General features: G+C 42.4%; 1 long non-coding RNA gene across 1 annotated transcript in view; it reads left to right on the forward strand.

The window, feature by feature from the left end:
- LOC141990246 (uncharacterized) overlaps positions 1-11,666 on the forward strand; it is a 148,704-nt gene extending 137,038 nt beyond the window's left edge. The window contains exons 2-3 of the long non-coding RNA XR_012640121.1: positions 11,223-11,274; positions 11,526-11,666. This is a non-coding gene — a long non-coding RNA (uncharacterized LOC141990246). The remainder of the gene's footprint in view (positions 1-11,222; positions 11,275-11,525) is intronic.
- Positions 11,667-13,228: the final 1,562 nt, after the last annotated feature.

Consider the following 13,228-nt stretch of genomic DNA (forward strand, 5'->3'; position numbering starts at 1 on the left):
GTCTCTGAGGGCCAGGAGCTCCTTGTACCAAATGCACACACATGCCACCCGCCCATAGTGCAGATGAGAATGACATTTTCACTTCACTGTCTCCTTCTACTCATTGTTATTCCAACCTTCTTCTCCAGCCATCCCTGCAGACTGAAGCCAGAATTCCTTCGGAAAGGCTCAGCCCCCAGATTGGGACGAGATTTTCAGAGGATCTTAACACACTGGGTGCACAGTGGGTGTGGGGCTCCATTGAAAACCTGCCAGTTGGTGTCACAGGGGAAACTGGTGGGTGTTTAGCACTTACAGAAATCTCACCCTTCTTCAGGAGCTTAACTTGGAGCAGAGCTCTTTGAGAAACCCAGCCCCACTTCTGGACTCTGTGCACAAGTAAACCTGGCCCTGAAATTCCTTTTGTGGCGACAAGTCACACCAGATTTTCAGGGAGCTATCACTGAGCCAAGAACTGAATCTGGGTCTCTGGAGCCCTGTCCACTGTCTTATCCCCTCCACCATCCTTCTCACCGACAAGGCCCCTGAAGTGTGCTTCAGTTGTATTTATCATTCTCACGGCCTATGTTTCCTCCTGAGGCCTTTCCGTTCTGCCCAGGAATGTATTTGTATATCAGTTCCTCTTAAACACCCACTCTAATGTCATCAATTATTGATCTCACTTTGTTCTTTAAAAGCCAGTTCCAGTGTAACCAAGTAGGATCACACTTCAGTTAGAGCTGCTAAATAATATTTTCCTCTGTTATTTGTACCTGGTATTAGGTATTCTATGAAGAGAGACTGCACCTGTATTTAATTTAGGTGGACATGAAGTATTACAGAATCATAGAATACCAGGGTTGGAAGGGACCTCAGGAGGTCATCTAGTCCAACCCCCTGCTCAAAGCAGGACCAATCCCCAACTAAATCATCCCAGCCAGGGCTTTGTCAAGCCTGACCTTAAAAACCTCTAAGGAAGGAGATTCCACCACCTCCCTAGGTAACCCATTCCAGTGCTTCACCAACCTCCTAGTGAAAAAGTTTTTCCTAATATCCAATCTAAACCTCACCCACTTCAACTTGAGACCATTACTCCTTGTCCTGTCATCTGCCACCACTGAGAACAGTCTAGATCCATCCTCTTTGGAACCCCCTTTCAGGTAGTTGAAAGCAGCTATCAAATCCCCCCTCATTCTTCTCTTCCGCAGACTAAACAATCCCAGTTCCCTCAGCCTCTCCTCATAAGTCATGTGCCCAAGCCCCCTGATCATTTTTGTTGCCCTCCGCTGGACTCTTTCCAATTTTTCCACATCCTTCTTGTAGTGTGGGGCCCAAAACTGGACACAGTACTCCAGATGAGGCCTCACCAATGTCGAATAGAGGGGAACGATCACGTTCCTCGATCTGCTGGCAATCATAGAATTGCTGAGCTGGAAGGGACCTCGAGAGATCATCTTGTCCATCCCATGCTCTGAGGCAGGACCAAGGAAATCTAGATCATCCCTGACATGTGCTTGTCCAACCTCATCTTAAAAACCTCCATTTACCGGCATTCCACAACCTCCCTTGAAAGCCTTTTCCAGAGCTTAACTATCCTTATAGTTAGAAAGTTTTCTCCTAATATCTCACCTAAATCTCCTTGCTGTAGATTGAGCTGATTACTTTTTGTTGTACCTTGTGTGGACACGGAGAACAGTTGATCACCATCCTTTTTTTACATCTGCCCTTAACACAGTTGAAGACTATTATCAGGTCCTCCCACAGTTTTCTTAAGACTGGACATGGTGATTTTTTAACCTTTCTTCATAGGTCTGTTTTTCTAAACCTATCATTTTTTGTTGCTCTCCTCTGGACTTTCTCCAATTTGTCCATATCCTTCCTAATGTGTGGTGCCCAGAACTGGACACAGCACTCCAGCCAATGCCAATTAAATTCTGTGTCGTGCATACAACACTCCTGCTAATATACCTCAGAATATTAGCTTTTTCACAGATACAGCACATTGTTGGTTCATACTCATTTGGTGATTCACTATAACCCCTGGACCTTTCTACTGCTGCCTAGCCAGTTAATCTCCATTTTGTAGTTGTGCCTTTGATTTTTTTTCCTTCCTAAGTGTACTATTTTACACTTGTCTTTATTGAATTTCATCTTGTTGATTTCAGCCCAATTCTCTAATTTGCCCTGGTCATTTTGAATTCTAATCCTCTTCTCCAAAATTCTATCAACCCCTCAGAGATTGGTGTCAGACTCAAATTTTATAAGCATATTATCCACTCCATTATCCAAGTCATTAACGAAAATATCAAGTAGGACCACACCCAGGACTGACCACTGTGGGAGCCCATTGGATACATCCTCCCAGTTTGACAACAAACCATTATCTACTCTTTGACTACAGTTTTACCACCAGTTACTTACCCACTTTATGGTAATTGCCTCTAGACCACATTTCCGTGGTTTGCTTATGAAAATACAATGTGAGATTGTGCCAAAAGCCGTCCCAAAATCAAGATACATCTGCTTTCCCCATCCACTAGGTCAGTAACCCTATCAAAGGAGGAAATTAGATTAATTTATGATTTGTTTATTGACAAACCCATGCCAGCTATTACTTATTACCCTATTATGTTCTAGGTGTTTACGAATTGATTGTTTAATAATTAGTTGCAGGATCTTTTCAGGTATCTAAGTTAGGCTGACTGATCTATAACTCTCTGTGTTCCCTTTGTTCCCCCTTCTAAAGACTGATACAATGTTTGCCTCTCTCCAGTCCTCTGGGACCTCACCCATCCTCCATGAGTTCTCCAAGATAATCACTATCGGTTCTGCAAAAAGAACAGGAGGACTTGTGGCACCTTAGAGACTAACACATTTATTTGAGCATAAGCTTTCGTAGGCTACAGCCCGTTTCATCGGATGTATAGAATGGAACATATAGAAAGAAGAGATATACATACAGAGAACGTGTCGCTTCAGCTAATTCGTTAATACTGGAGTCAGGCCATACTGACCTGAATACATCTAAAAGATCTACATATATTTTAACCTGTTCTTTCTCTATTCTGGTTTGAGTTCCTTCCTCCTTGTTGTTATTAATATTGTTTTACGGCTCTGATCCCAATTAACTTTTTTAGGGAAGACTGAAGCAAAATAGGCATTAAACACCTCAGCCTTCTTGTTCTCTTCCATGATTAGCTCTCCTTCCCTGCTACACATTCCTTCACCTTTCTCTTTCTCCTAATATATTTCTAGAACCTTTTCTTATTGCCTTTTATGTCCCTTGTTCGGTGAAACTCATTCCGTGCCTTAACTTTTCTGATTTTTCCCTACATCTTTGCATTGTTTTTTTTTGTTTGTTTTTTTTTAATATATTCAACCTCAGAAACCTGTCCATGTTTCATATTTTTCAGGATTACTTTCTGATTTTCAGGTCATTAAAGAGCTCCTGATGGAGCCATATTGGTCTCTTACTATTCTTATCTTTCTCTGCTCTGGGATAGTTTTGTTGCTGTTGATTTTGTTGTGCTTCAATGTTGTTTCTATGAGACACTGCCAACTCTCCTCAACTGTTTTTACCCTTAGATTTTCTTCCTATGGAATCTTACCTACCAGGTCTCTACGTTTATTAAAGTTTGTTTTTAGAAGTCCAGTGTTTTTTATTCTACTGTTCTCACTCCTGCCTTTCCTTGGAATCATGAAATCTATCATTTCACAATCACTTTCACCCAAATTGACTTCAATCTTCAGATTTGCAAACAATTACTCCCTTTTAGAGTCGAGTCTAAAATGATTGTCTCTTTGGTTACTTCTTCCATCATCTGAAACAAGAAGTTGTCCCCAGTATGTTCCAAGAACTTACTGGAGATTTTTCTAACAGCTTGCGGGTAGTTAAAGTCCCCCATTCCTACCAGGTCTTGTGTTCTGGGTTATTTCTCTTATTTGTTTAAAAATGTCTCATCTGCCCCTGCTTATTTGGTCGTCTATGGTAGACCTCTACCTTGATGTCACTCCTGTTTTCTTCTCCCTTTTATCCTTACTCAGAGACCTTCAGGAGCCATGCCTCTCACCTCTTTCTGGACTTCAGAACAAGTGTATATATTCTTGATGTATAATGTAATACCTCCTCCCTTTCCCCCTTCACTTTCTGAACAAGCTATACTCTTCTATACCAATTTTTCATTGATGAGATTTGTCTCACTAAGTCTCAGTGGTTCCAATTTATCTTGTGTACTTAGACGTCCACTTATTTCTGTTTATTCTCCATATTCCTTGCATTGTGTTGGAGATGAGCTGTGAAGGGAAAGTCTGTATTGTTAACAGCACACTCCCTGTCTATAGAGCAGTCATACTGCTTGTATAAACCCCAGTAATCTATATGACACACAGCACCGTATATCCCTTGAATGGAGTCCGTTAGTGTTATAATTACCTATCCAATATGTCTCAAAACCAGCATATCAGGCTGATTGATGCACACGGCATTTATTAAAATGTAAGGATTTTTTTAAAAATTATTTTAATTTTAAAATTGTTCTGGGACTTTTTTTCCCTCATAATTTGAAGCTTTCTTGCCTGGTCTCTCTTGCCCCCTTTCCCACAGAAGGAGCAGTGCCCTCTTCAAAGAGCTTTGTTTGGTGGTGGGAAAAGGCCTCCACCAGGGGCTAAGGAATGAGCCCTCAGTGTCAGGTACCTGCAGAGCTGAACAGTAGCACTTGTATAAAAGAGAAAGAACAACCCTGGCTGCACCTTCTTCCCCCATTGCCCGCATTGCCAGCTGCTGGCTGAGTGGTTCCACTTACTATCATAATCCGAATACAGGGGTGTCCATGAAAAGACTCCCTCTGAGTTCAGTCGGATCTGGGTCTGGCGCTAACGGAATAGGTTAGAAATTAAGTAATTGCTATGCTTTGCCCTCATTGCTTTGAGGAGGGGACTTATCAAGCACTGTTGTAACCACCTCACTCTTCGATGAAGCACTGTAAGATGCTGAAGGCGTTGCTAGGAAAGGCCACATCTGGTGGTAACACAGAGGAAGCACAAATATTATAAGAGAGTTTACTCTGTAGACAAGAGTCTGTTTTTTCTACCCTACCTGCTGCTGCCAGAGCTGTTCTGCTCTGTTGCCACAATAAGGGCCCTATCAGAGACCAAATTAATGGGGGGAAATGTGAAATATTACTCCCATCAGGTGGCTGCTTCTGATTATTTATCACAATGAGATATCAGAGGGGCTCCTGGGGCCCTGGCATACTCAGGCACTCACATACCAGTATTAATTACAAACCTTATTAAGACACATTGAAAACCCATATTAAATACAATCAAGTCTGATTTAGAGAGACTGGGAAGGTAAACGTAATTAAAAGGAATGCAGTACCGAGAATACAAATCCCCTCCCACCCAGCACTTGCAAGTTATATTCTGAGAGGATCAGCAACACTTCCCAGTAACCCTTGTGTCGCATGGTGAGAAAAGAAAAGCTTAGGTTACCTGTGAAACTTCTGTGGCTTCTTCCAAAGGGGAATTTTGAACCCCTGTGTGATTTTGTCTTCCCCCCAGGAGACAAGAATACAGGGGGGTATTTAAAAAGAGAGGTCTGGTCTGAACAGTGGTGGCTGACTAGGGAGTATCAAAAGAAAGGGATGGGAAGATTTAACATTGAGGAAATCTACTGCCATGGTTTAGCTGACACAGAGTTTGTATCAAGAAAAGGAGGAATCATAGAATCATAGAATATCAGGGTTGGAAGGGACCCCAGAAGGTCATCTAGTCCAACCCCCTGCTCGAAGCAGGACCAATTCCCAGTTAAATCATCCCAGCCAGGGCTTTGTCAAGCCTGACCTTAAAAACCTCTAAGGAAGGAGATTCTACCACCTCCCTAGGTAACGCATTCCAGTGTTTCACCACCCTCTTAGTGAAAAAGTTTTTCCTAATATCCAATCTAAACCTCCCCCATTGCAACTTGAGACCATTACTCCTCGTTCTGTCATCTGCTACCATTGAGAACAGTCTAGAGCCATCCTCTTTGGAACCCCCTTTCAGGTAGTTGAAAGCAGCTATCAAATCCCCCCTCATTCTTCTCTTCTGCAGACTAAACAATCCCAGCTCCCTCAGCCTCTCATCATAAGTCATGTGCTCTAGACCCCTAATCATTTTTGTTGCCCTTCGCTGGACTCTCTCCAATTTATCCACATCCTTCTTGTAGTGTGGGGCCCAAAACTGGACACAGTACTCCAGATGAGGCCTCACCAGTGTCGAATAGAGGGGAACGATCACATCCCTCGATCTGCTGGCTATGCCCCTACTTATACATCCCAAAATGCCATTGGCCTTCTTGGCAACAAGGGCACACTGTTGACTCATATCCAGCTTCTCGTCCACTGTCACCCCTAGGTCCTTTTCCGCAGAACTGCTGCCTAGCCATTCGGTCCCTAGTCTGTAGCGGTGCATTGGATTCTTCCATCCTAAGTGCAGGACCCTGCACTTATCCTTATTGAACCTCATCAGATTTCTTTTGGCCCAATCCTCCAATTTGTCTAGGTCCTTCTGTATCCTATCCCTCCCCTCCAGCGTATCTACCACTCCTCCCAGTTTAGTATCATCTGCAAATTTGCTGAGAGTGCAATCCACACCATCCTCCAGATCATTTATGAAGATATTGAACAAAACCGGCCCCAGGACCGACCCCTGGGGCACTCCACTTGACACCGGCTGCCAACTAGACATGGAGCCATTGATCACTACCCGTTGAGCCCGACAATCTAGCCAGCTTTCTACCCACCTTATAGTGCATTCATCCAGCCCATACTTCCTTAACTTGCTGACAAGAATACTGTGGGAGACCGTGTCAAAAGCTTTGCTAAAGTCAAGAAACAATACATCCACTGCTTTCCCTTCATCCACAGAACCAGTAATCTCATCATAAAAGGCGATTAGATTAGTCAGGCATGACCTTCCCTTGGTGAATCCATGCTGACTGTTCCTGATCACTTTCCTCTCATGTAAGTGCTTCAGAATTGATTCTTTGAGGACCTGCTCCATGATTTTTCCAGGGACTGAGGTGAGGCTGACCGGCCTGTAGTTCCCAGGATCCTCCTTCTTCCCTTTTTTAAAGATTGGCACTACATTAGCCTTTTTCCAGTCATCCGGGACTTCCCCCGTTCGCCACGAGTTTTCAAAGATAATGGCCAAGGGCTCTGCAATCACAGCCGCCAATTCCTTCAGCACTCTCGGATGTAACTCGTCCGGCCCCATGGACTTGTGCACGTCCAGCTTTTCTAAATAGTCCCTAACCACCTCTATCTCCACAGAGGGCTGGCCATCTCTTCCCCATTCTGTGATGCCCAGCGCAGCAGTCTGGGAGCTGACCTTGTTAGTGAAAACAGAGGCAAAAAAAGCATTGAGTACATTAGCTTTTTCCACATCCTCTGTCACTAGGTTGCCTCCCTCATTCAGTAAGGGGCCCACACTTTCCTTGGCTTTCTTCTTGTTGCCAACATACCTGAAGAAACCCTTCTTGTTACTCTTGACATCTCTTGCTAGCTGCAGCTCCAGGTGCGATTTGGCCCTCCTTATATCTTTCCTACATGCCCGAGCAATATTTTTATACTCTTCCCTGGTCATATGTCCAACCTTCCACTTCTTGTAAGCTTCTTTTTTATGTTTAAGATCCGCTAGGATTTCACCATTAAGCCAAGCTGGTCGCTTGCCATGTTTACTATTCTTTCGACTCATCGGGATGGTTTGTCCCTGTAACCTCAACAGGGATTCCTTGAAATACAGCCAGCTCTCCTGGACTCCCTTCCCCTTCATGATAGTCCCCCAGGGGATCCTACCCATCCGTTCCCTGAGGGAGTCGAAGTCTGCTTTCCTGAAGTCCAGGGTCCGTATCCTGCTGCTTACCTTTCTTCCCTGCGTCAGGATCCTGAACTCAACCAACTCATGGTCACTGCCAGGATCCGCTGAAGTGAGCTGTAGCTCACAAAAGCTTATGCTCAAATAAATTGGTTAGTCTCTAAGGTGCCACAAGTCCTCCTTTTCTTTTTGCGAATACAGACTAACACGGCTGTTACTCTGAAACCTGTCATTATGCAAGAGTTTGTATCAACAGCATCTACTGAGGCCTAGCAAACCCTACAGGAGCTGGGCAAAGGCTGCAAATGTCTTTCCAGGAATTTGTGGAATAGTTTAGAGACAGGCATGCCGAGTGCCTGCCTGTGAGAGAGTGAGTGCATTTCCCAGGGTCCATTTGGACCAGGAGTTTGCAGGGAGGGTTGCTCACAGACACAGCACATTTTCAGGCCTAGATAGTTTCTTTAGGCCCTGCCCTCAGCATGGGATGACGGAGCAGCCCTGAGAGGAATGGGGATTCAGACACACCCTCTGACCCACACTTCCCTCTTGGCTCCCCATTGATCAGGGGGTGCAGATGGCTGGAGCAATTTGTAGCTGCCTATATCCGCAAATGTAATCAGCTGCGCCGGCTTAGCTGCCCTTCCCCTTCCCTGCTGGTGGGGAGTGCTCACTTGCTCCTGCACATACAGAGTTAAGGTCTGGGTGACCTGTGCATGTGCATAAAGCGGGTGGGGGGGAGGGTTCCCCTGGCTTCATTATGAAGGCACCAGTATTTGCACAGGAAGGTTACGTGCACCCAATCAAGGGCCAAAAGGAGAGCATTCAACCTCTCTAGACAATTGAAGTAACCAACCTGGCTCAGATATGGAACAGCAGATGCTGACTAGGACCAACTTGCAAGTCATCTCTAGACCAAGCATTATTCACCAAGATGATTGTAATAATTTCAAATACACCTGAGCAAAATAAGAAACATCATTTGCTTCTGGCCAATTTGGGAACAGAAATAGAAAAGACTCACCCAGTACATTATTCCTTATGATTCCCCGCTCCCCATCAGCTGTAGTCTTTGTGGACACTAGATTATTTAAAAATAACAGCAGAAATTACCCAGCAAAACTGCTTAACGTCGGAGATGTTGAGAAGCTCACAAAGTCATTTCATGGTAGAGTACACGGAGTCCTTTGTCTTGCCTTTAAATTCAATATCCAAATCCTACTACCTGAAAAATTAACTAGGTCAGTATTCACGTTAGTGATGGGTGACTCTTTACCTGAGTGTTTGATCTTGTGGTCGCTCTTGGAAAGCTGAAGAGAGAACTCGATATACTTGCGGAGTGGAGGGTTACAAAGCCCAGTGAAGAGTAATAAGAGCTGACAGGTCTTTGACCAGCCTGCCATTTCATGTGCGCACCTGCATAATAAGTTTTGCAATCAAGTTGCTGCTTGGTAATACTTTTGTGTTATTGTTTTATTTTCCTGGTTATAGAAGAGGCAACAGTTGCCAGATGGCAGTGAAGGCAAAAAAATCTACTTCCATTGAAAACAAGTTAATTTCTTCACTCTTTTTTTTTAAAATGTTATTTTCTTGAAAGCGGTTAAATACAAAATGCTAATCTCTCCTTAATCCATCATAATCCCATTTGTATAAAGTCCTATTTTCAGTGCTAATTGTATTCCTGAAACTAAACGCTGACACCATCAGTCAGCATCATTTTCAAGGGACCACAACAAATCCAGGGTTAATCTCTCAAAGCTGGTTTAATGTCCCCTACTACTGCTACCATTTTATTACTATTAGCATTTTCCCTTTCTTTCATGTACTAAATGTGCTCACATATCAGGTGAAGTGAAGAAAGGACACCCCATAGATCGTACTATTTGGGGCTGTTTCAGCCTATTCTTTGGGCAAAACTACAAATGACATGTACCATATCAAATAGAGTGTGGGGAGTTTTCTCAGGATTTCTCTGTGTACCCTGTGATTCCAAAGCAAGAATTCTTCAATTTGCTACTTAAAACTAAATGCAAAGTAGATTTGAGTTGTGAAGATTATATTTAGAAAAGATATAATTCCCTCCTAATTCAGATGTATGCACAAAACAAGAGGCGGATGTAGCTAATTTTAGGTTCAATAAAGTGAGAAACTTCAATGATCCACATTTGTAAAATATCAATAAAAAGTTTTTAAACAATATGAAATTGGTCTAAAATGAAAGCTTAAACCATGAGGGTTTTATTGGTTTCTGTTGGTGACAGAGGCAAGCTTTCTAGCTACAGGAAGCTTTTCTTCAGCTCTGTGTATCTTGAAAACTTGCCGATTTCACCACCAGGAGTTGGTCCAATAAAATATATTACCTCACACACCTTTTCTCTCATATTCTGGGACCAACAGAGCTACATTACTACAAAGTTTAAACCATGACATTTAGTTTAGATAATGTCTGAGACAAAGGTGGCAAAGATTGTCATGCAGGAGGGAAATACTAAGCCAACATTATATACAACTATTTTACTCCCCATCTTCCTGCATGAAATCTTAACTCTTTCCTAAGGCATAGGCCAGAGTTCTGTCTTTTCAAACTTTTTAGAAAGCATTACACAGAATTAAATCTCAGGATTATTGTATGTAAAATCCTGAGAAGAAAGCGTTAATGCTTCCCAGCCAACTTCAAAGACAGAGTACCACACAGATTCTTAGTACATAAAACATAAGAACAGCCAGACTGGGTCAGATTAATGGTCCTTCTAGCCCAATATCCTCTCGTCCAACAGTGGCCAGTGCCAGATGCTTCAGAGGGAATGAACCAAACAGGGTAATTTATCAACTGTCGTCTGGTCCCAGTTTCTGGCAGTCAGAGGCTTAGGGACATCCAGAGCATGAGTTTGCATCCCTGACCATCTTGGCTAATAGTGATTGCTGGACCTATCCTCTATGAATTTATCTAATTCTTTTTGAACCCTGTAAAAGTTTTGGCCTTCACAACATCCCCTGGTAATGAGTTCCAGGGGTTTACTCTGTGTCGCGTTAAGTACTTCCTTATGTATGTTTTAACCCTGCTACCTACTACTTTCATTGGGTGACCCCTGGTCAGGGGTTCTGTGAAGGAGTAAATAACACTTTTGTTCTCTCAGATGAACAGTCCTAGTCTTTTTAATCTCTCCTCAGATGGAAGATGTTCCATATCCCAATGATTTTTGTTGCCCCTTCGCTGTACTTTTTTCTAATTCTAAGATATCTTTTTTTGTAGTGAGGTGATCAGAACTGTATGCAGTATTCACAGTGTCGGAATACCCTGGATTTATGTCATGGCATTATAATATTTTATATCTTATTATTTATCCCTTTTCTAATGTTTCCTAACATTCTGTTCGCTTTTTTAACAGCTGCTGCACATTGAGTGGATGTTTTCAGAGACCAATCCACGATGACGCCAAGGTCTCTTTCTTGAGTGGTAACAGCTAATTTAGACACCATCATTTTGTATGTAAAGTTGTGATTATGTTTTCCAATGTGCATTACTTTGCATTTATCAGCATTGAATTTCATCTGCATTTTGTTGCCCAGTCACCCAGTTTTGTGAGTTCCCTTTGTAACTCTTCATAGTCAGCTTTGTATTTTACTATCTTGAGTAATTTTTTTTTATTATCTGCAAACTTTGCTACCGCACTGCTTTCCTCTTTTTCCAGATCATTTATGAATTTGGTGAACACCACTGGTCCCAGTACAGATCCTTCAGAGACTCTGCTATTAACCTCTCTCCACTGTGAAAACTGATCGTTTGTTCCTGCCTTTGTTTTCTACCTTTTAACCAGCTACTGATCCATGAGACCACCTTCCCTCTTACCCTATGACTGCCTACTTTGCTTAAGATCTTTTGGTGAGGGACCTCATCAAAGGCTTTCTGAAAGTCCAAGTTCACTATATCCACTGGATCCCCCTTTTTCCACATGTTTGTTGAAACCCTCAAAGAATTCTAATAGATTGGTGAGGCATGATTTTCCTTCACAAAAGCCACATTGACTCTTCCCCAACATATTATGTTCATCTGGGTGTCTCATAATTCTGTTCTTTACTATAATTTCAATCCAATTATCTGGTACTGAAGTTAGGCTAACTGGCCTGTAATTGCCTCTGATACCTTTTTAAAAAAATAGCATTATATTAGCTATCCTCCAGTCACCTGTTATAGAGTCTGATTTAAGTGACAAGTTACCTTCCACCATTAGTAGTTCTGCAATTTCATGTTTGATTTTCTTCAATTCTCAGGGGAATATCTTCTGGTCCTGGTATCTTATTGCTGTTTAATTTATTAAATTGGTTCCAAAATCTCCTCTAGTGAACAGACATTTAATGTTCACAGAAAACATTGTAAATAGTATCTGGAATACTATGAAAACCTTTTAAACAAAATATACTAAACAGTAAATCCACGTGTTCTTCATACAAACTTTTGTTGTTGTTGTTACAGAGCAAATGTAAGCTTTCAACATAGTATTTTGTGCTTCGTGTTTTCTATACTTTAGCACACCCATCTAACGACACATTCCCCTCTGATCTTCTCTCAGATATGATTTCTTAATTTTTATAGCATGATAACAATGTGTGGTGTGTGTCACCTGAGCTCTTCAAAGCTAGGAAAAAGGCAGCAGATACTCTGGAATTTCCACAGCTATCAGCATTCCAGCCCTTGGGTTAAGAGCTGACTCGTCCTCTCAGTTATTGGTGAAACCGAAGTCTGTAGCGTATGGGGTACATTAAAGATTTTAATTTAGCTTAAGTACAGAGATAAGATATATCAGACAGCAGTAATGCAAGGAATCTGCAGCCCCAAGCCTGTAGGTTATTAGCGTAAGCAGTTAGCATAAGGATGTCAGGCCCATAGCCATTGGGGTTATTGCTGGTCAACTTACTTATGCTACGTCACAAGATGACAGAAGATATTATTTTGCTTATTTTGAAATATTTTTTGCATACAATGTTGACAGGTAACAACAACAAGACAGTTGATGCTAGTTTGGGTATTTGGGGATAAGAACATCAGCAGATGCATAACGGCAAGATTGCCGTAGTAACCAAGTGATCTATATGCTAATGCATTTGGAATACTTAATATACCAATCGATAGGAAAATGAAACCCCAACTTTAAGGGGTGAGGAAGTTTTGGGCAAGGAGGCCAAGCACTCTTATAAATAAGGCTACATTTTAGTCACAGGTATTTTTAGGAAGAGTAATGGACAGGTCATGGGCAGTAAACAAAAATTCACGACCCATGTCCTGTCCATGACTTGTACTATATACCCTTGACTAAAACTTGGATGCTCTGGGGTGGGGTGGGGCAGCCTGAGGGCACTGTGGGTGCTCTGAGGGGGTGGCCCGGGGCTGCCGCTG

This window comes from Natator depressus, chromosome 6, assembly GCF_965152275.1.
Source record: "Natator depressus isolate rNatDep1 chromosome 6, rNatDep2.hap1, whole genome shotgun sequence".
NCBI classification, from domain to species: Eukaryota; Metazoa; Chordata; order Testudines; family Cheloniidae; genus Natator; species Natator depressus.